Source organism: Schistocerca serialis, chromosome 1, assembly GCF_023864345.2.
Source record: "Schistocerca serialis cubense isolate TAMUIC-IGC-003099 chromosome 1, iqSchSeri2.2, whole genome shotgun sequence".
Taxonomy (NCBI): Eukaryota; Metazoa; Arthropoda; class Insecta; order Orthoptera; family Acrididae; genus Schistocerca; species Schistocerca serialis.
Window position 1 is genome coordinate 1,056,266,721 of NC_064638.1, and position 23,730 is coordinate 1,056,290,450.

The 23,730-nt window shown below is 42.5% G+C and overlaps 1 protein-coding gene and 1 long non-coding RNA gene across 2 annotated transcripts in view; one reads left to right on the top strand and one right to left on the bottom strand.

The window, feature by feature from the left end:
- Positions 1–11,088, top strand: part of LOC126415459 (uncharacterized) — a 148,279-nt gene extending 137,191 nt beyond the window's left edge. Inside the window, exon 4 of the long non-coding RNA XR_007575390.1 lies at positions 9,158–11,088. This is a non-coding gene — a long non-coding RNA (uncharacterized LOC126415459). The remainder of the gene's footprint in view (positions 1–9,157) is intronic.
- The window catches only part of LOC126415423 (S-adenosylmethionine synthase), a 274,910-nt gene that overhangs the window by 168,759 nt on the left and 82,421 nt on the right, over positions 1–23,730 (bottom strand). The gene's annotated exons all lie outside the window — the stretch shown is intronic.

Sequence of the window (23,730 nt, forward strand, 5' to 3'; positions counted from 1 at the left end):
TGAAAGTTTAAAACTGCTGTGTAGTAGATGAACAGTAACAAGTGTCACAGATTTGTGATCAAAGAAGACGAAAGATGACTATCCAAAACAGGAGAATAGAAAATCTACATAGTGTCTACAGTACATACATACAACAAAACCGTCAATTGTGCGTTGAAATCAGCGAATTTCATATCAGAATCAACTTGTATAAAAAGTCCAAGGGAGAAGCGCTGGGATCGAAAGCGTTAGTCGCATTGGTCTACAGTATAAGCATATATAAGTGTGGTTTAGACAACTGATGATTTCACAGCATATCTAAATCATTTTGGGTAAATACAGGAATGCTTCCTTCAACAAGGGCGTTTGTGTGGTAAGTTTTTTGCTGACCAAGGCTACAAACGGTCGTGATACTGAGGGTCTGCTGTTATGGCGTACACCACACTCTACATGATTATTTAGGATTGTTGCCAGAGCAAACATGCTAGCAAAGCAGTGCTACAGCGGATTCTTCTATATTTTCAGAGGTATCTGACATCACATGTTTACGAGACATCACATGTTTATGAATTTCCCATAAATTGTGGATGCAAAGCTGACATCCAATGGGGTTATGTCAGAATTCAGGACAAAAAACGTTAATGTAGAACTCTGAAACACCGACCATGTTACTGGACTAGCACACAGTACGTTTATGACTACCCAAGAGCACTGAAAATATACAAGAAGTAGAATACCACGTGGCGCACCCCATTATAGGAACCCGAATTAGGAGGCTGACGTATGCCAACAAAGCCATACAGCGTGTGATTCTCATATGTGTAAAGATTTAACCGAGTTGTTTGGTGAACATTAGAACACTTCAGGAGTATTTGCTACGGATTTAGGCCATGTTGTTCACTTGCCTTGACTGTGACATTCCAACACCGTAAATCACATACAGGGCGTCCCATTTATCTTGACCATCCTAAATAAATGTTTGTCCAGATGCAAATTACAAAATGTTTCAAGCAAATGTTCTTTAGCCGTCAGGGGGGCATCAATCAGCATGATTGCCTTAGTTGTAGCTTTGTTTTTTACAAAGATATGAACAGAGGTATGACTTTTTTAAATGGCACCCCGTATTTTTTTATTTGGTAATTCATTTCCTTTCCTAAAGACCTATTCAAAAATGTATCACAGTGTACCATTCACTGAAACACAACGTTATTAATTACATAACACAACACTGACTTTGAGCCCAGGATCACAAACTTGTCCACTTGCTGGAGTTCTCAGAAACCAATGAAAACCCAGTAAAAACATAACATAAAATTGACTTTGACTCTCCTGTACCATTGCCCAGCAATAGAACATTCAAAGGTGCTCAAAGTGGTGACCCTGGACACCGATACACTGGTGCACTCGTTGAATGAAAGAAATATTTACTGCTTCCAGTGTTGCCTGCAGCCGGCCGAAGTGGCCGTGCCGTTCTAGGCGCTACAGTCTGGAGCCGAGCGACCGCTACGGTCGCAGGTTCGAATCCTGCCTCGGGCATGGATGTGTGTGATGTCCTCAGGTTAGTTAGGTTTAATTAGTTCTAAGTTCTAGGCGACTCATGACCTCAGAAGTTAAGTCGCATAGTGCTCATAGCCATTTGAAACATTTTTTTGTTGCCTGCTGAAGAGAATTACAAGCAAGCACGATATGTTCCTGCATGTCCTCTGGAGCTGTTGGCATATCGCGATAGACAACATCTTTAATGCATCCCCAAAGAAAAAGATGCAAAGGCTTTAAGTCAGGAGACCTAGCTGGCCAAGTAACTGTTCCTCCTCGACCAATCCATCTGGCAGGATACCTTCGATTCGGAACACGACGTGCACGCAAGGCATTATGTGTTGGACATCCATCGTGCTGATACCAAATAAGGATTCTGGTACTTAGTGGCACTTCATCCAGAAGAGGAGAAAGAATTCGCCTGAGGAATTTGGCATACGCTGTGCCGTTTCGACTACGATTGATGAAAGAAGGGCCAATAATCGTTGTACCAAACATTCCACATCAGATCTTAACTCTCTATTGACGCAGATATTCCACCTGTCTAAGCCATCGTAGGTTGTCGCTAGACCAATAATGCATGTTCCTTGTATTTATCTGTCCTGTGTTTGAGAAGGAACATTCATCGCTAAATAGAACATTGGAGAAGAAGTTCGGGTTGGCGAGGATTTGCTGCTGTGCCCACTGGCAGAACTGTACACGATTCTAGAAATCATTCGCACGCAAATCTTGATGTAGGTGTACATGGTAAGGATGGAACCGGTGACCTGTAAGAATACGATGTACACTGGTTTTAGTAATGCCAATCCAGTGATCAAGCTGTCGTGTGCTCACATGTGCATTCATAGCAACGGAAGCGAGAACAGTAGCTTCGGCAGCTTCGTCTGTGCGAGTGCTACGACGATTACGTTGTCGTGGGTTGACACTTCCCGTTTCCTGAAGTGTCGCAACAGGAGAAAACATCCGTCGCGAAGGTGGGTTCTTGTCAGGATATCGCTCTCTGCACAGTTCCGCTACCTGCGTAGCATTTCGCCTGACTTCAACAATAACAATAAAAGAATCTTCATGTCGATGCCGTTTGCAGGAAGGACAGCCTTTATTGTATGCCTACTCTACACAACAGTATTTAAAAGGACTAAACTACTGTACTAAATGTACCAGTACACAAGAAAGTAGTGCCGGCCGGAGTGGCCGAGCAGTTCTAGGCGCTACAGTCTGGAACCGCGCGACCGCTGCGGTCGCAGATTCGAATCCTGCCTCGGGCATGGATGTGTGTGACGTCCTTAGGTTAGTTAGGTTTAAGTAGTTCTAAGTTCTAGGGGACTGATGACATGAGAAGTTAAGTCCCATAGTGCTCAGAGCCATTTCATTTCAACATAAGAAATTAGAATTGCAATTACTGTTTTGCTAACTTAATATTCCCCATAGATGAGCAGCATTTCTAGCTTTTCGTTGGTGTACATTCTACTCACACAACGCTTCAACTGACGATGGTTGACGGAATGACGGGTGTGCATTCTTCTTATGTTTACATTTGTCCTCTGTCAACATCAGCACGTGGATGTGTTCCATTACCCCGGGTACCTGCACTAAGTGCTGGTGGCGTCAAAGTCAATGTTGTGTTATGTAATTACTAACGTTGTGTTTCAGTGAATGGTATACTGTGACACATTTTTGGGTAGGTCTTTAGGAGAGGAAATGAGTTACCGAATAAAAAATACGGGATGCCAGTTAAAAAGTCATACCACTGTTCATATCTTTGTAAAAAACAAAGCTACAACGAAGGCAGTCATGCTGATTGATGTCCCCCTGACGGCTAAAGAACATTTGCTTGACACATTTTGTAATTTGCAACTGGACAAACAGTTATTAAGGATGGTCAAGATAAATGGGACACCCTGTATATGAAACTTGCTATTTCTGGTCTACATTCCCCTATACCATTACACTGTGAGTAGTAACCAGCATGGACATGTTTAAAACAGAAGCACATTTCATCAGCTATTTACGACTAAACTACTTCCGCCTATTCTCTTTCTCATCTGAGCATGTAATTCACATTCTAGGAATGTGATACAGATACCACTTAGTACGGTTATAGTGTTTATTTCTATAACGTTACCCTACATGTACTAACCTGCATGGATCTGCAGCATATTTTAGTCAGCTTCTAGCTCGTAAACATTCTGTGGCTGGCACAGCCTGCGTGGTTTGTCAGTTTTCCCACCTCCCACTAGGTTTTCCCTTATGTCATAGTGGATGTAGATCAGATGTGCTAAGCACTGTATGCTAGATGACTACCAGTGCTAAATATAAGATAAGGATGGGGAGAACTGTCTGGTTAAAACCGATACCGATATTTTAGTTCTGAATAACCGGTATTTTTCGGTATTTGTTTGGTCTCAGTTATAACAGATGTTTTTATATTTTACTAACAACAGGGTAAAAAAACCGAAATACCAATTAGCCAAAGCAGCAATATTAAAATATTTCGTTTTTAAATAAACCATTTTCAAAGAACGAGTAATTTTTATTCAAAAAAATCTCAGTTGCTTTGAAATATTGCTTTATTACAGAAAATCGGATAAGCTATCAGTGCTATTTTAATAACAAAGCCAACAGAAACGTGCAACATACACGTGGCATAAGAAACGGTACAGCATTACGAAGACAATAACGCACCTGTTACCATGTGCATGTACATGCAGTGCGCAAGATTTGCCCCTGATCTGGTCTATATGATACTTTTTCACTTTCGTTGTTGCATATGTTATACACTGAAGCGCCAAATAAAGTGCTACAGGCATGTGTATTCAAATACAGAGATACGTAAGCAAGCAGAATACGGCGCAGTTGTTAGGTCTGTAATGGCAGTTTATCAAGATTTAAGTGAGTTTGAACGTGGTGTTATAGTCGGCACACGAGCGATGGGTCAGAGCATCGCCGAGGTAGCGATAAAGTGGGGATTTTCCCGTACGACCATTTAACGAGTGTACCGTGAATATGAGGAATCCGGTAAAACATCAAATCTCCTACATCGCTACGGCCGGAAAAAGGTCCTGCAAGAACGGGACCAACGACGACTGAAGAGAATCGTTCATCGTGACGGAAGTGCAACCCTTGCGTAAATTGCTGCGGATTTTACTGCTGGGCCATCAGCAAGTGTCAGCGTGCGAACCAACCAACGAAACATCATCAATATGGGTTTTCGGAGCCGAAGGCCCACTGGTGCACCCTTGATAACTGCACGACACAAAGCTTTACGCCTTGCCTGGACCCGTCAACACCGATATTGGACTGTTGATGACTGGAAACATGTTGCCTGGTCGGACGAGTCGCGTTTCAAATTGTACCGAGCAGATGAACGTGTACCGGCATGGAGACAACCTCATGAATCCATGGACCCTGCTTGTCAGCAGGGGACTGTTGAAGATGGTGGAGGCTCTATAATAGTGTCGGGTGGGTACAGTTAGCGTTATATGCGGCCCCTGATGCATCTAGATACGACTCTGACGGGTGACACGTACGCAAGCAACCTGTCATAACCTACGTGCATTCCGACGGCCTTGGGCAATTCCAGCAGGACAATGCGTCACCACACACGTCCAGAATCGCTACAGAGTTGTTCCAGGATGACTCTTCTGATTTTAAACACTTCCTCTGGCCATCAAACTCCCCAGAAATGAATATTATTGAGCATATCTGCGATGTCTTGCAACGTGCTATTCAGAAGAGATTCCCACCCTGTCGTAATCTTACGGATTTATGGAGAGCCCTGCAGGATTCATGGGGTCAGTTCCCTCCAGCACTATTTCAGACATTAGTCGAGTCCATGCCATGTCGTGTTGCGGCGCTTCTGCGTGCTCGCGGAAGCCCTACGCGACATTGGGCAGGTGTATCATTGTCTTTGGCTCTTCATTGTAGTACAGAATGGCACCATCCCTAGTCTGGAATTATTTTACGAAGCGCAGTATCAATGAAGTACAATGCTCCATTTGCTAAAAAAAAAAAAAAAAAAAAAAAAACCGGAAGGAAAAACAACCAAGTTGCGACATGATATAAGGAAAAAAACGTAAAACTCAACAGTTCATCCGTAATTTACGATAAAAATAGAAAGCAGCTGGTCTGCTGTCTAACCCTGTGGCTAGTAACCAGCACGGACGTGTCCTGATCATAGGCACATTCCATCAGCTATTCATAGATAAGCTACTGCCCCCACACTATAGTCACTTCCTAGGAATGTGATACAGTAAACCACTTTCAGGAGAAACTCCCCAACGCTCCCCCATCAGATTTAGTGGTAAGATGTCCAGTGGATACTCTCTCAAAAATCGAACACCGTTCAAGCATGACAACAGGAAGAAGGTGTACTGAACTGCCGAAAACGAAACACTGAACGGTCCAAAGTCGGCATCAGCAATATCGAACGAAATGAAAGAACCATGGCGTCTCGGTTTTGCCGCCACGGTGTCGTACTGCGAAGCGGGAGATACGTGTTCAAACGTCCCTGGTGCTCCATTTCCCCCCCCACAATGTTATTAACTGTCCATCTGCTCAGTGACGTGTCTCTTCTCTTTCTGTAGTCACGGCAGTTGTCATACTATACATATGTTACAGAATGTGAGATGTGTAGTAAGAATAGATTACCGTCACAATTAAATGTGGTGCAAAATGAGAGCAGACGAGATGCCGCGTAGAGCTGTTACAGAAATGAAAACGACAAATAAAAGGGTGTGAACTATGTTACAACAAGCTCGCCCGACTAGCCGCGCGGTCTAACGCGCTGCTTCCCGAAAGGGAAGGCGTGCCGCCCAGCGGTTTACTGTCGAGGTCCGGTGTGCCGGCCAGCGTGTGGATGGTTTTTAAGACGGATTTCCATCTGCCTCGGCGAATGTGGGGGGCTTCCCCTTATTTAGCCTCAGTTACACTATGTCAGCAATTGTTGCGCAAACACTGTCTCCACGTAAGCGTACACCGTAATTACTCTACCACGCGAACATTTGGGGTCTACCATGAGATGTTCGCTGGGGGCGGGGGGCGGGGCGGAGGGAGGGGGGGGGGGACCGCTGGGGGCTGAACCGCACAATAGCCCTGGGTTCGGTGTGGGGCGGCGGTGGGATGAGTGGACTGCTATAGCCTGTTGAAGGGTTGTGAAGCACCGAGGGCTACGGCGCCTCTCCGTCGTTTCTAAGTCTCCGGTTCGATACACAATACACAATGTTACAACAAAGGAATTCAACTTCTCAAATGGAACGCAAGAGTCATAACATTTGGCACTTGTGTAGAACAAATAGGAGGTACGTACCTACGTCTGGAAGTGCCTTCCTTTTACCTCGCGGTTGCTAATGGAAGTTACACCGCGACACAGACACAAATCTGAATACAGCGAACAGACACGTCAATGACCAGACGAACAGTTCATAACTTTATGGGGGAAATAAATGGAGCCACGAGGGAGTTTGAATACGGATCTCTCCCTTCGCAGTCCAACACCGTGACTACATAATCACTATCACGGTATAACTATACATGTGTGGGTGCACTTTATCACTGGATAATTATATATTTTTATTTTTATAATTATATATTATATGATTTTGGTTGGGGTGGCTTTAAATATTGTGGGCTAGCATGAGAATTTTAATTAACTTACAGAGCGATAACACTCGTACGGGCATCGGCTGCCCCCAAGTGCGTACGATATAATATTTTTTAGACACAACGCGCGACTCACTGCCTTCTAATAAATAGTTTGCGTGAGCTCTGCTATTTAGAAAAGAAAATTTGCGTACTCTTACGCAAACTGTAATTATTTATGTACTAAATGACCCAAAAATTAACTGAGATATTGCGGAGCTTATTGAATGTAATGATTTTCAATATTTCTTGTTCATTATTTGCAAGGCAAAACTGGAGAGAATCTCATCTGCGTTAGGCGGACAAAATGAAACATAGTGAACTCATTCACTGCTGTGAATTTTGGTAAATGAAATCTATCACTACTCTTTTTAACTTTGAAATTAATGAAAGATCAAAATTGAGAAATCTCTCGCATTTACATTTAATATTATGACATGAAATTTTAATTAAATAATACAGTCAGCGTAATGGCCGACTAAATCCTGCTAGGGGAGATGAGCTCTCTGCCCTACGAAGTTCTGTAAAAACTTTGTTAAGTATAATTAATGGTTGCGATCATGAGAGGTGACAACTAAGTCAATAATACACACTTTCTAATAACAAATCTAAGTATATTTTACTAAACTACAACTAAACTTACATTAAATATTATCCAGCGCTACAATGGCGGCCTACCTCTAGACGAAACAAAAACAGTAGTGCTGGTTCAATCAAAGCACTGTCTCTGATCTTCATGGCCTATGTTACACAGCGATTACACCACAAAACTGTCTTTTGTTAATTATATCGCTATTTGTGTTTTGATAATAATAACTTACGTTCTTTACTATTTGTTATACATCGCGCAGACGTACTTAGTCTTTAGATAATTGAGGCACTCGGTCGTAAAACATGGTATCTAACAATTTTTGCCAATTGGCGTTTTTGGCAACGTCGGACTCCTTACAGCTGATGTCATAGGTTGGTGAAGGAACCTGTGGGAGATGTGTACGTTTTAAGAAATTATGTTGGTATTATTTTATGGTAAGTGACAGCTCACTGCAGGTAAAACATTGTAAGTAACAAACACGGTGGCCCGACACAGTCTGTTCCGTAGTGATGAGGAACTTGAATCGAAAGTTTCGAGCGCTAACAATAATTCTGACTACAGTTCTTCCTGTAATGACGAAGATGAAAGCCCAGAGTATTATCCTGTTTATGAGTGCAAACAAATCGGATCCAAATTACTCCTTAAAAAGGTAAGAACAGATGCCTTTATTTCTTAATCTGTTGGAAGTAAAAGATGGTATGTACTGCACTTACCAAGTTTTACTGCTTGTTCCGTATTGAAACTTTTCAAAAACGGAAATTCTGAACGTTCCTTTCATCAAATATGAATTGAGTACGTGGTAACCAAACTTCGTAAAACATAAACACAATGCATTATATAGAAATAACCGAAATAGGTTTCATTTTGAGTCGCAAATTATAAATATGTGCGAAGGTGACTACGGTATCTACTAGAGTTACCATGTTTTACGACCATTAGGTTAAATCATTCAGGATTTTTTCTATTATCGTGGTGTAACTCAGCTCTTCAGAAGAAATGTCTTCCTGAAACGTAAACACAATACTTTTACCTTACGTCCTGTAGTGTAGCGACTTAAGCGCTTGACTACCAAGCCAAAGGTCACGAGATTGAATCCTGGTCGGATCACGAAGCGTTTTCAGTTAATCTTCGGACCGATCGTATTCAATAAGATACGAATTACGCCAGATACAGCCGCGGTTCGGCTTCCGCGATGAACTGTAGATCCCCTCGCTTGCAGGTTGGGGATACGGGAACCACCCAAGTGGCTCCAAGTTGATAGACTAGCAACAGAATCTGGAGGCACACGAGATTTTTATTATTATCCCTTGCACTTTTTTTTTTTTTTTTTTTTTTTTTTTTTTTTTTTTTTTTTTTTTTTTAGAAAGAAGGGTAATGAGCTTTTCGATACAAGTATTCCTTGTTGTGTTTCAGAAATCGACCGCGCTCAGTATCAACCAGGATTGTGAATCGGAACCATGCACCAGTACGTCTACAACCAACAGTCATGATGAAAACAATGCGGATGTAAGGTCATCTACTGCTTTTGGAAAATCTAATCCGCCTAGTAGAGTCCGTTATGCAGGATCGTCGGTACCTCTTGAACAAAAGGATACTGTAGATGATCAGGAAAAATCAAACAAAAAAGGTAGCAAAAGGAAACGTGGGGTAAACCAACAGGAAAAAAATAAAAAATTAAGAAATTTAGGTAACAGCTATTTGTCTTACCGAGGGAAAGGAAATCCTCAAGCACCTCGAGAAGCAGGCCCAGATTGCCTTTGTAAGAAAAAATGTTTTTCAAAGATTGATGCTGACGAACGACACTCGGTGTTTGAAGAGTTCAATAGAATGGGAAACTACAACATCCAAAACGCTCATCTATTTGGTCTAATAGATGTTAAAAAATCTGCCAGAAGTACAAAAAAGAGTGGAAGTCCCTCTCGAAGAAAATGTACCATTACTTACAATATCTTGGTTGAAGGGCAAAAAGTAGAAGTATGTAAAACTGCTTTCCTCAACATCCACGGACTGCAAAAAAGTAGAGGGAGAGTCGAAATTTTGGTTTAAAAAAAATCAATGGCGCTCATACTCCACCATCAGATAAAAGAGGTGCACATGGGCACCACAAGGAAAAGTATTCAGAAGACGATATAAAAAATGTGCATACTTTTATATAAAAACTTCCCAAACACGAAAGTCACTACACCAGGCGCAAAAATCCTTATAAGATGTTTATGTCTATGGAATACACAGTTAAATGTTGTTTTGAAGAAAATACTCAGTTCTGTTCAGAAAGTGGTAGCAGTCCTGTATCTTCAGACAAGTTCAGAAGAATATTTACGGAAGAATTTAATATAGGATTCAAGTCTCCTAAGACAGTTACATGTAAGGACTGCGACTCAATGAGAATTGAACTGCAACAATCCGAAAACGATAAAAATGACGCTAAAGTCCAAGAAATTGGACACAAAATCGAGAGACACCACCTACATACTGCTGCCGGCCAACAATTTTTGCAAGTTGCCCCAGAGGAGAAAGAAGCCCTTGTTCTAACATTTGATCTCCAACAGGCGTTGCCCATTCCAAAATTATCCACTGGACCTGCATTTTACAAAAGAAAATTGTTTTGCTACAACCTCAGCATTCATGATTGCTCCAATAACGTAGGGTACTTTTATTACTGGGACGAGGCTACTGCTAGGAGAGGAAGTGATGAAATTGCAAGTTGCATATTGAAACACTTCACCGTGAATGACATACAGTGCAAGAAACTGGTAGTAATATCAGATAGCTGCTGTGGTCAAAATAAAAACTGGACAATAGTCGCTCTCTAGCTTAAATTATTGGCAAGTGGCCGTGTAAAACGTGTTGAACATGTTTTTCCAGTAGTTGGACATACTATATTGCCATCAGATAGAGATTTCGGCCGAGTAGAGCAGTATGTGAGGGATCACATTCAGTATGTGTACTGCCCGGAGGAATGGGGACAGATCTTGAAAAACGCCCAACGCTCACCTCCCTTTAATGTGTACAGAATGCAGCAGGGAGATTTCTTTCAAGTTTCCTTACTGAAGGCATTGTTTAGAGCACCCAAGAATGTAATTGCTGCGTCTGTCAAACTACTGTTGGTCCGAGAAGAACCAGATTCTCTGACTGTTTATAAATCATATTTCGGATCTGGTGAAGAAATATCATAGAAGCTAAAAGGTCGCCCTCTTGCAGAAGATGTTCTGGGGAAATTTAACGCACCTCTTCCACTGCTGTGTAATACACCAATACCAGTCAATAAGGAAAAATTGCGCGATGTTCTCAGCCTGCTCAAGTATATTCCAAAGGCATATCACGTATATTACACGAGCTTAGTTCCTGAGCATTAAATGTAAAATTATTGTACCTAAAAGCTACTAATAAAACAATTGGTAATGCAACTTTTGGCTACTTTATTTTATTTCCAATGTGATTATCATGTTACACCACTGCACTGTAAACATCCTGGTAAGGTTCCATCTATGTGGTAACTGCCACGTACCAGAAGCAACATTTAACGTCAGTTGTTGTGAAACATGGTATCTGGCAGATAACAAGGTAGCAATGTCTCATACGTGAATGAAAAATATGGTATCTACGGGCATCTTTCCTCTGATTTTAGTTCTTATATTCGCAAACAAAAGACGAATTTTACTTTTCAGTACACATAGAATATTTGCGCAACATAATTATGTGAGTTTTGTTAGAGCAAACTATTTGATATTTTCCTCAAAACTTAACAGCCGATTTGCTGCAAGTTTTCATTTTGTTGGTTAGCGTGTTTTATGACCGAACGCCTCAATTTATGTTTCACACGTCTTTTAGCAATAACGTCTTTTCCCTTTCCCCAAATGTCCATTTATGTGACGTACCGTCACACCACGACGTCGTTGCTATCTAGAATCACACGATATGCTTCTTTTTTCGCGGTTCAGAACACCTTCTTCCCGTTTTCATGCTTGATCTATGTCTATGAACCGGGGGGGGGGGGGGGGGGGGGAGGGGGGGGGGGAGGTTGTTAGCAGGGTTATGGTGTTTCTTCTTTAATATTACCCCACCGGTACTAACCCGCACGAATCTGCATCACATTCACTCAGTTTTCTCGCAAACATTCTGTAGCTTGCACAGTCTGTGTGGTTTGTCGGTCTTCCCATCTCTCACTGGTTTTTCCTGATGCCACAAGGAAAGTAGAGCATATGTGCTAAGTACAAGATGCGAGATGACTAACTGTGCCAAATATAAACCAGTATTTTAGTTCTGAATGATTTTTGGATATTTGTTTGGTCTCATTTATAACAAGTGTTCTTATTTTGTACTAATAATCGGATAGAAAAACCGAAATATCAGTTAGCCATAGCAGCAGTATTAAAACGTTTCGTTTTTAAATAAACCTTTTTTAAATAACAAATAATTTTTATTCATAAAATCTCCATTGCTTGGAAATATTGCGTTATTATAGAACATGGGAAAGGCGATCAGTGTTGTTTTAATAACAACGCCGACAGAAAACGATCGACAAAACATGGCGTAAGAATTGATACAGCATTGCTGAGACTATACTGTACCTCTTACTACGTGGTATGACCTATTAGATGGTACGCGTGGATATGCAGTGTGCAAAGCTTGCCCAATCTAGTCTGTCTGATAGTTTCTCACTCTCGTTGTTGGATATCTGTTGTATTACACAATGGCACCATCCCTAGTCTGTAAAAATTTTACGAAGTACAACGCCCCATTTGGTTTAGAGATTAAAAACGGAAGGAGCGACAACCAACTTGTGATATAATATAAGAAAAAACATAAAACTTAACATCAGTAGTTTACAATAGAAATAGATCTACTGCCTGTGTCTACATAGCATGCTTTTATCTGCTTGTAGCCATTGAAAACTGTCAAATAACTTGAAAAAAAGAATTCTTCAAGTCTTAGTTTTCTCCCATTAGCACTGACTACTCGTAATAACCAAATAGTGGTATGGGCTCCGATTACAACATAATTTTTGAGCAGAGTTTCAAAAAATTAGAATCAGTAGGAGAATGCCGCTTTTTTGTAGTAGTCAACCATTTATCACGTTCTAAGGAAGGCAGCGAATGGTGGATGGATAAGTTTTATTTTATTTGCATATGTAATTTTAATATTTTGATTCTTTGTGCCATGAAAATGAGGGATTTCTACGATTTTTACATAAACTAATACGAATAAAAATCCGAAAAGCGGTTATTTCAGAAACCGGTTAGTTTGAGTGGTTTAAATTTTCCGGTTGAACTGGCATCGAAAACAACCGATATAACCGAAGAGCAACTGTTTCAACGATAACCGCCACCCACAGTATAAACGTCAAGATACTCATCGTACTAGGCTTCCCTCTATATGAGTTTCACTTGTTAGAATTTCACTGTGACATGTGGCAGTTTATTTCAATCTTCGCATTAACGTGGGACAATTTGTTACCATTTTTTCTGTAACGTGGGGACGTTGCTACAATTTTTACTTTAAAATATTCACCAATTTGTTACAATTTTAAGCGCAACTGATTAAGAAAGCACTATTTCTTTGTTAGAGCCTTCATCGAAAGGTGTTACTGAAACAAAGTAATAAGATACTCTCTCGAGATTTCGAACAAAATTTCAACTTTCATGAATAATCCAATCCTGCATGACTATTTGCGAATTACTGTTCAATATTCTTCCGGCACCCCGCGTAAAATTCAGGTTCACTACTTGACTTTCTTTCGAATATTTCTTCCAACCGGGTGTCCGCGCTAGGCTATACCTGTAGACTCGTAATAACTAATACAGCTGTAGCACGCGTACAAAAAAAAAGCAAGCAATAGTAAAAGTCATTGTTGGGCCCTGAGATATTTACCCGCGTGTTGGCGCCATATTGTTGTCATGACGTCAGAAACTTGAAGCCAACGTCCGCCATGTTAGGAGCCCCAAACATTAGCTTCTCTCGTAAATGTTTTGATAAAAAAAAGCCCGGTATGCATAATTTATAGGTGTACTAGTCGTTCTGACTATAAAGTGTAAACAAAAACACATTTCTTCAAGCGATATTTTCTTTCATATGCATGATTTTAGTTGCGCTGGCTACTTTTAGTGTAGTGGAAACTCTGGTTGAACACTGTGAGAAGGAAATATTGCGAACAGTGCATACATAGCGAATATGTCTCAGTGCTGTAGCAGATGAAACATCAGTTTCGTAATTCCGTTTAAGGGAAACGTTGGATTACGAAACCAGCCCTCGCTTCTTAGCTATTTGGAACGTGTAACAAAAAGAAAGTTACATTAACAAGACCAAATGCGTCGTGTTACTGGCTCAAATAAGTCTTTGACACCAGAAAAACGTCTGGAAATGCCTTCTAACACAGTGTTATTCACGAAAGTCTGGTAATATTTACTATTTAAAATAACTATCGCATGTACACGACAGAAATTTTGAACAAGAAGCAGTTGTAAACGGTAGTCCGCTAACGTTTAGGGCCTGCTAACATAACGGCGCCGGCTTCAAAGCAACTTGCACCGGGTAAATCGTAACGCCACCTCCCTTTATTGTACCTCCATGGTGGTCGCAACACACAGAGACTGTATTTGTTCTCGTATCGATCGAGATGCAACAATTGAACCTATATGCTTCATTTTTGAAAGACGTGTTCAGACGAAGCAATGAACCCTTCCAGACTCTTGTAAACCTTAGAAATTACGTTCTGAAGAGCCTGTTTATCTTGCTACTATTTGATTAAATTGTACACACTTTACATCGTTGAAAATCTCTTAGGAGACTCCTTACAAAGCCACAGGACGAAGTGCATAGCTTCAGTTAAAAAACGTTTGTTTCATAACACAAACGTTAAAACCGACATTCGCAGGTCAAAAAATTCGCCACGTTGAGCTTTGTAACTTAACAAAAACCGCATCTCAATATACAGTATTCATTCGTTCTAGATAAATATTTTGAGTGCCCTTTTTTAGCTCTCTCACCTTGTTTGCAACAAAATAATGGCACTTCAGAAATTGTAACTTGTCGGAAGCCTTATTTCGACATTTTAAAGCGTTTTAGTAAGTGACTGGACTTTTTTGCCAGATGTTCAAATGGCTCTGAGGACTATGGGACTTAACTTCTGAGGTCATCAGTCCCCTAGAAGTTAGAACTACTTAAACTTAAGGACATCACACACATCCATGCCCGAGGCAGGATTCGAACCTGCGACCGTAGCGGTCGTGCGGTTCCGGACTGTAGCGCCTGGAACCGCTTGGCCACTCCGGCCGACCCTTGCCATATATCCTGTCGCCTTCGAGATTAACGAAGAAAAAGTGGTTAGTAAACAGTATTTTCTCGATGTCGAGATCACAGGAGATGGATGATTTGCCTAGTTGGAGAATAATAAGAAGAAGTAAGCAGTAATGATCTATGTAAGGAACCACCCCATCAGAATCGTTATGTGAGTTAGAGAAACCATGGATGACTCGTATCAGAACTGCCAGACTGGAATTCCAGCACTGATCTTCGTAAATATTTTAGTGTCTTCCTCATTCCAACAAGCGAAGTGAAGCAGTCGTTAGCTAAATAGACAAGGATTTTCGAGTGCAATGGTTCAATCTGCGCGCAGCCATCCAGATTTAGGTTTTCCGTGATTTCCCTAAACCGCTCCAGGCAAACTCTGGGACAGTTCCTTTGAAAGGGCACGCCGGTTCCCCTTCCATCTCCTTGACACTTTCGGAGTTCGTGTTGCGTTCCTAATAACCTCGACGTCGACAGGACGTTAAATTTTAATCTTCCTTCATTCCTCAATGCAACACCTCTGTCGCTTGGCACCGTTATAGTAGCAGCTCAACTGATGAATAACAGACATACATGTCATTTCCGAATTACCAGAAACATCTATATCAGCAGTTGCTTTATCCGCTTATGAAAATCACAGAGAACGTACATCAAGCCAAATATGATTTTTCCTCAGTGCGAGAGTTAAGTACGCTATCTTTATCATTAGCATTAATGGCAGTAAAACTAAGTTGCCCGTGTTAAAGCCCTTATGTGTTCTGATCTTTGAACCGTTACAACTTCGAATCTGTTGCATAAGCGACACAAACACCCACCAGGACACATTACACCGCCACAAGGACTATCGATTATCAGTGCTTTCAGAAAACGTAAAGCAAGAAAGAAAAAAGTGCGAATTCGTCGAAGACCTTGGCAACGAGCTGTCGCCGTTTCGCAACCGCCTGACCAGTGCGGCAATAGAAGCACCATGGCCTGGGACCAGCGATAACCCGCGTGGCGCCGCCACTGTGCCGTGCACGGGCAAGCGCATGCGCAGAAACGTGACCGCCGGCCGTTGAGCTGCTCACACCTGCGGAATGCGCAGACGCAGATGCTGTGGAGCGAGCTGTATCTTTATGTGGTTCAAGCTCCTTCTCGGTAACAACCTAGACGTGCCCTGCGAATCCAAAACTACTTTCACTGTTCCGCTACTTTACGACGAGCCTCGAAAAGTGCCGTATCACCCGTTTACATTTTCCACTCCGTGCGCGCTGCCACGCCATTCCAGATAAGGATCGTCGCCAGCAAACAACTGGCTGTACGTCCACGCAAACACAACATAAACACGGCTTTGCGCAAGCGATGGCGACGTTAACGAAACCAGTATGTGACATAAATGGATAACAAGCTACGCACTGAGTCATGCACCGTGAAATGAGCCAGAACGAGCACATACTTCAGTTAATGAAAGAAAGGAAGGGATCTCAGAGTTTTAACTTCCCGTCGATAACGAGGTCATTAGAGGCGCAGCGCAAGCAAGGACTGGTGAAGGTGAGGAAGAAAATCGAATGTGGCCTTTTGAAATAAACGTTTTGCAATTTGGGAAAACGACAGAAAACTGGATAATGATTTTAACTCCTGTCTCCCCGAATGCGAACTCAATATTTTGGTAAAAAAGCCACTTTGATTGACAGTTCAATTAATTCTGGCTAGGTGACAGGCTTCTTCTTTGAACTTTCTCGATATACTCTGTTAACCCTATCTGTTAACCCTGGTAAGGATCCCAGACCGCGCAGCAGTACTCCAAAAGAGGACGGACAAGCGTAGTGTAGGCAGCCTCTTTAGTAGATATGTTAAATTTTCTGTGTGTGCTGCCAATAAAACGCAGTCTTTGGTTAGCCTTCCTCACAACATTATCTTTGTGTTCCTTCCAATATAAATTGTTCGTAATTGTAATTCGTAGGTATTTGCTTGAATATACGGCCTTGAGATTTGACTCATTTATCGTGTAACCGAAGTTTAACGGATTCCTTTTAGGACTTATGTGCATGACCTCACGTTTTTCATTATTTAGGGTCAATTCCCAATTTTCGCACCATACGGATATCTTTTCTAAATCGTTTTTGAATTTTGTTTTGGTGTTCTGGTGACTTTACTAGACGATAAACGACAGCATCATCTGGAAACAATCTCGTCTGCTCAGATTGCCTCCAAAATCGTTTATGCAGATAAGGAACAGCTGAGGTCCTATAACACTACATTGGGAATCGCCAGAAATCACCTCTGTATTACTCGATGACTTTCCGTCAATGAGAACTAACTGTGGCCTCTCTGACAGGAAATCACGAATACAGTCGCGTAACTGAGAAGGTATTCCAGAAACATACAGTTTCGCTACAAGCCGCTTGTGTTGGTACAGTGTCAAAAGCCTTCTGTAAATCAAGAAATACGGAATCAATTTGAAATCCCTTGTCAATAGCACTCAACACTTCATGTGAGTAAAGAGCTAGCTGTGCTTCACAAAAATGATGTTTTCTAAATACATGTTGAGTGTGTGTCTATAGACTATTCCCTCCGAGATAATTCATAATGTTCGAACCTCGAGATTTCTACTATTACCTCCACCGTATTCGTCACAAGCAACTGATTATCCAAACTGCTGCTGTGATGGCCTTATGTAGCCCATACGCAACTTCTGATTGGTCGGTAATTACGTAATCATGTCGCAGATGGCGTCAATGTCAACGGATCTGCCTCTTCTCTACATCGAGAGCTGGCTCCATGGACCGCTAATATTATATCCGCTGCCACAGTTGAAGCTCTTCTCCCACATTCTTATTTCGATAGACGCTTTAATTATAGAACGCAGTGTGTAGGATCCTGAGGAAAAGCTTTTGTTTTGTCAAACAGTGTTTTGTGTTCGTTTGTGAGGGTGTGGTGCTCATCAACTGTTGGCTTGCCCAGTTCTCGATTTTTAAGGTGCCGTTGTTCTGCATAGCTGTAGGAAGCGCTGTGGATGGATTGACTGATGTCATTGCTGAGACGGAGTCTCTCCTTAACAGGTTGTAGCATCTCCTTTATCTTCTTAGGAGATCGGAAAATAAGTCTTATACCTCGTCTTCCCAGGACTCCTATTTTTCTGGATGTAGCGCCGCAAAGAAAAAAAAAAGAGGAATATAAGCGGTGGTACCGGCCAGGGTGGCCGAGCGGTTCTAGGCGCTACAGTCTGGAACCGCGCCATCGCTACGGTCGCAGGTTCGAATCCTGCCTCGGGCATGAATGTGTGTCATGTACTTAGGTTAGTTAGGTTTAAGTAGTTCTAAGTTATAGGGGACTGATGATCTCAGAAGTTAAGTCCCATAGTGCTCAGAGCCATTTGAACTATTTAAGCGGTGGCTTACGAACGTTCGACATTTTACGATTCCTTTTCTTGCAGAGGGCAGACTCCGTGTCACGTATACCATAACCGTTCTTTCCGGATCACGTACTTCAGATGATTAATTTCGGAACCCAGGTGGTCCTCGACAGAAACAGTTTTGGTCTGTGTACCAATTGATATGAAACTGCTCTCTTCTAGAGTGGATGATGGTATAAGACCTATTTTCCGAAATCGTAAGAAGATAAAGGAAATTCTGCGCCTTGCTAAGGACAGTGAGCGAGGAAGCAATTACATCTGTCACTCGTTTTCGACCGCTGTGGAGAACATCAACGGCATATTAAAAATCGAGAACTGGATGAATCTGCAGTTGCTGAGCACAGCCTCACAAACAAATACAAAATACTGCTTGACGAGACAAAAGTTTTGTCCCAGGCTCCTACATACTGGGATTCTGTAATTACAGGGGATGTAGAAACAAGAATGTGGCGCGAAGAACTGGAACCGTGACAGCGAATATAATATTAGCGATGCACGGAAGCGAGCTCTAGATGTGGAGACGATGCAGAGATATTCGTCGCAATGTTTACACTACTACGAGAACGGTCGCGCCACCAGCGCAGACGTTGACACCATCTGCAACAGCATTTCGTAATAACCGACCAATAAGAAACTGTATGGGCTATCTAAGATCACCACTGCAGCAGTTTTGACAAGTAGTTGCTCCTGATGAAGACGATGGTCGTATTACTCGAAAGCTCGATGTTTTACCCTCAACTGGCGCGGCAAGAAGTCCGAAAATGTTTTATACAACTTAGTATGAGACTAAGAGCTTCCTTTCGAACGTTTAGCTTTGTCCCTGAGTGGTTTCTTTATCCGCATAATACGAAAACCATTCACCCTTGGATGAGGACGAAAAAGTTACGCGATGCGCATCGAAAAGCGCAGCACCATCAGGATCGCAGGCGATTCCAGAGGCACTATAAATGCCACGACTTTCGCCACCGGTGTTGGCGTTTTTTGGGGGAGGAGAGACCAGACAGCGAGGTCATCGGTCTCATCGGATTAGGGAAGGACGGGGAAGGAAGTCGGCCGCGCCCTTTCAAAGGAACCATCCCGGCATTTACCTGAAGTGATTTAGGGAAATCACGGAAAACGTAAATCAGAATGGCAGGATGCGGGATTGAACCGTCGTCCTCCCGAATACGAATCCAGTGCGCTAGCCACTGCGTCGCCTCGCTCGGTCGCCACAGGTGTTCCAAACTTGTTGCAGCCAAGGGCAGTAGCCTGATTACTGGAACCGTGACCCTTGTAGTTTCTGTTCTCTGACAGGGGCCAGTTTCCGCAACATACGTAGTCTTTGACAAGCTTCCACTACGCATAGCACGTTGAAACGAAATGATCGTATGGCACTGTTGGCCGGGAGGCGCCATTCGGAGGAGTTCGCCCGCCGTATAGCAAGTCCCTTTTAAGTGGCGCCACATCGGCGACTTGCGAGTCAATGAGGATGAAAATGATGATGAATGACACACAACACCCAACCCCCTGCCGGGAATCGAACCCGGGCCCCCTGTATGGTAGGCAGTAACGCTACCGCTCCGCTACGGAAGCGGACGTATAGCACGTTATCATGGTATAACTACAATGAGACCGCTATAAAAACATAGCGGTGTAACTTGCATAAAGACTTACTACTATAATTTTAAACTACAAAGAATGGAAACAAGAAAACCAAAAGATACTACTGTCTTTTAGACGGTAAAAGACGGTTAATAATACTACGTAATTAACCTCTTCCACAAAAGCTAAACCGCATACTACGAGGGTTGGAACTTAAATAGTTACAACTATTTATTCATAACCGATACAAAAGAGTTACATGTTTGCACCTGTTACTGTCCTTCAAAGTAGTCAGTCACCAGCGTTGTGTACGACCCGTTGCCAGCGATGTGGAAGGCGTAGTATAGCGTTAGCAGAGCCTGTTCTGTTGACGGTGGGAATGGAGCGGTCTACTGCCTGTCGAATCTCTGGAACAGTTCTGAAGCGAGTGCCACGAAGTGGTTACCTCATCTTCGGAATCAAATCAAAGTCACAAGCACTTTAAGTTCGGGGAGTATCGTGAGTGGTACAGTACTTTCCACTCCCATCGACCGAACAGAGCAGCCACAGCTTGCGCTCTTATGTGCCCGCGCATTATCGTGCAAAACGATGGCTGGGTTGCGCAGAAAGTGTGGCCGCTTCTTTCGCAAAGGTGGTCGCAGGTGATGCTCCAAAAACGAACAGTAATACTGTGCATTGACGGTTTGCCGTGGAGGAACGTAATGCGTTAGGATAAAACCATCACAGGCGTACACGAGAATCACCATAACTTTAGACCGCTCTATTTGCATCATCAACAGAACAGGCTCTGCTAACGGTATACTACGCCTTCCACATCGCCGGTAACGGGTTCTACACAACGCTGGTGACTACATTGAAGGACAGTAACAGGTGCAAACATATAACTCCTTTGTATCGGTTGTGAATAAATAGTTGCCACTATTTAAGTTCCAACCCACGTATGTGCGGTGCGGTGGAGGTGAGGAGACGGTAGGCTGGTTGTAGTTGGAGGGGGAGGATAGTTTCTCGGGGATATATCGCTGGACGCGTATAATTAATTTACACGCAACGTGGATGATTATACAGGGGGATTCACAATCTTTTAACCATTTCAGATGTGAATAGCGTACGCTAAGAGCGAGATACAGCGATGGCGACGCCTTCTGTTAGTAGTGTGGAGTGTCAAGTTTCATCCTATATACAGGTCAGTAATCATGTCATACGGGACGAAGCAACATCATGTCTTCGCGGTGGAGTGCTATATTCGCTACGGCGGATCTGTCATTCACACACAACGTGCCTTTTCTAACCATTTCAAGATACAGCCACGATATCAAATTCCTGCTCATGGAACGATGTTGAACTGGGTAACAAATTTCCGTGTTACTGCCAGTCCATCGAATCGAAAGTTAACCGGTCCTGGTAAAACAGTCCATACTCCCAAGAAAATCGAACGTGTGCAAAGTATTTTACGGGCAAGTCCTCGTCATTCGTTACAAAATCTTTGGGACTAGACTGAGCGACATGCCACACATCCAACAAGGCCTTGCAAGTTCTCTTTGAAGCGTCTGGTTGCTGCATAGTTTCCAAACGCGCTTGTGTGGAATGGCTGCCTCGCTCGTCTGATTTAACATTGTCAGACTTTTACTTGTGGGGTTATTTAAGGGCAAGAGTGCACTCCGACCGGCCGAGAAGCTTGCAACAGTTAGAAGATGGAACTCATGATGAAATTTCCAGAATTTCTCCAGCAGATACGAAAAATGTGTTCAAAAGTGGGTGAAACGTCTCCACTATTGTGTAGCCGCGAATGGTCCTCATTCGTCCGATGTAGTAGATTTGAATAACTGTTGTACCTTGTGTAAAATGTTCATCTTTGTTTCGAGATTAGTTTGTGTGTTATACAAATCTGAAATCATCAAAACATTGTGAAACACCCTGTATAATTCATCCCTTGCACTCGCAATTCGTACTTCATTGTTTCCTTGAGAGAGAGGAACGTGTCCTGTAATTTTACTGATAGTAAATTTCCTATTTACCACGACTTGCAGGTGTTAAAGTATCTCCTTCCTGCCGCCATTAATCAAACCAATAAAAATTTGTATTTATGAGAGAAAAAAAGTAAATGTAGTTTATTAATGGCTTTAGCGGTGAAAAAAAAAGCTGATATTCGTCTACCAGAACCGTGTTCAGTACACTAAAGTTGGCATCTATCTGTGGCCAAAGGGGAGTGGCTGGGCGGTTCTAGGCGTTACAGTCTGGAAACGCGCGACCGCTACGGTCACAGGTTCGAATCCTGCCTCGAGCATGGATGTGTGTGATGTCCTTAGGTTAGTTAGGTTTAACTAGTTCTAAGTTCTAGTAGTCTAGTGCCGACACGGTAGCTCAGCGTGTTCGGTCAGAGGGTTAGCTGCCCTCTGTAATAAAAAAACTGAGTTAAACGATCAACAACGAACTTAAAACGGATGTCTTACGACGTCCGCCCCGAGCAAATGCAGCGAACAAAATGGCATTTTTTTTTTTTAAAAAAAAGGGGGGCAGCGTCTTTGGTTCATAATCAAAAACGTCTTCGATTCCGGGTTCGATCCCCGCCACTGCCTAAATTTTGATAAATAATCAGCATTGGCGGCCGAAGACTTCCGGCATAACAAGTCAGCCTCATTCTGCCAACGGCCTTGTCAAAGAGGGCGGAGGAGCGGATAGAGGTTCAGGGCACTCTCTTGTCCTAGGGGTGTGCCTAAAGGCGGAAGAATCAGCAATGATCAACGACATGAGGATGCAGAAGGCAGTGGAAACCACTGCATTAAAGGCACGTAACGTGTATCCATAGGACATGTGGCCTGTAATTGAAGAAGTGTCATGATGATCTCTCCATTAGCAAAAGATTCCGGAATAGTCCTCCATTCGGATCTCCGGGAGGGGACTACCAATGGGGAGGTTACCATGAGAAAAAGATTGAATAATCTACGAAAGGATAACGTTCTACGAGTCGGGGCGTGGAATGTCAGAAGCTTGAACGTGGTGGGGAAACTAGAAAATCTGAAAAGGGAAATGCAAAGGCTCAATCTAGATATAGTAGGGGTCAGTGAAGTGAAGTGGAAGGAAGACAAGGATTTCTGGTCAGATGAGTATCGGGTAATATCAACAGCAACAGAAAATGGTATAACAGGTGTAGGATTCGTTATGAATAGGAAGGTAGGGCAGAGGGTGTGTTACTGTGAACAGTTCAGTGACCGGGTTGTTATAATCAGAATCGACAGCAAACCAACACCGACAACGATAGTTCAGGTATACATGCCGACGTCGCAAGCTGAAGATGAACAGTTAGAGAAAGTGGATGAGGATATTGAAAGGGTAATGCAGTATGTAAAGGGGGACGAAAATCTAATAGTCATGGGCGACTGGAATGCAGTTGTAGGGGAAGAAGTAGAAGAAAAGGTTACAGGAGAATATGGGCTTGGGACAAGGAATGAAAGAGGAGAAAGACTAATTGAATTCTGTAATAAGTTTCAACTAGTAATAGCGAATTCCCTGTTCAAAAATCAGAAGAGGAGGAGGTATACGTGGAAAAGGCCGGGAGATACGGGAAGATTTCAATTAGACTACATCATGGTCAGACAGAGATTCCGAAATCAGATACTGGATTGTAAGGCGTACCCAGGAGCAGATATACACTCAGATCACAATATAGTAGTGATGAAGAGTAGGCTGAAGTTCAAGACATTAGTCAGGAAGAATCAATACGCAA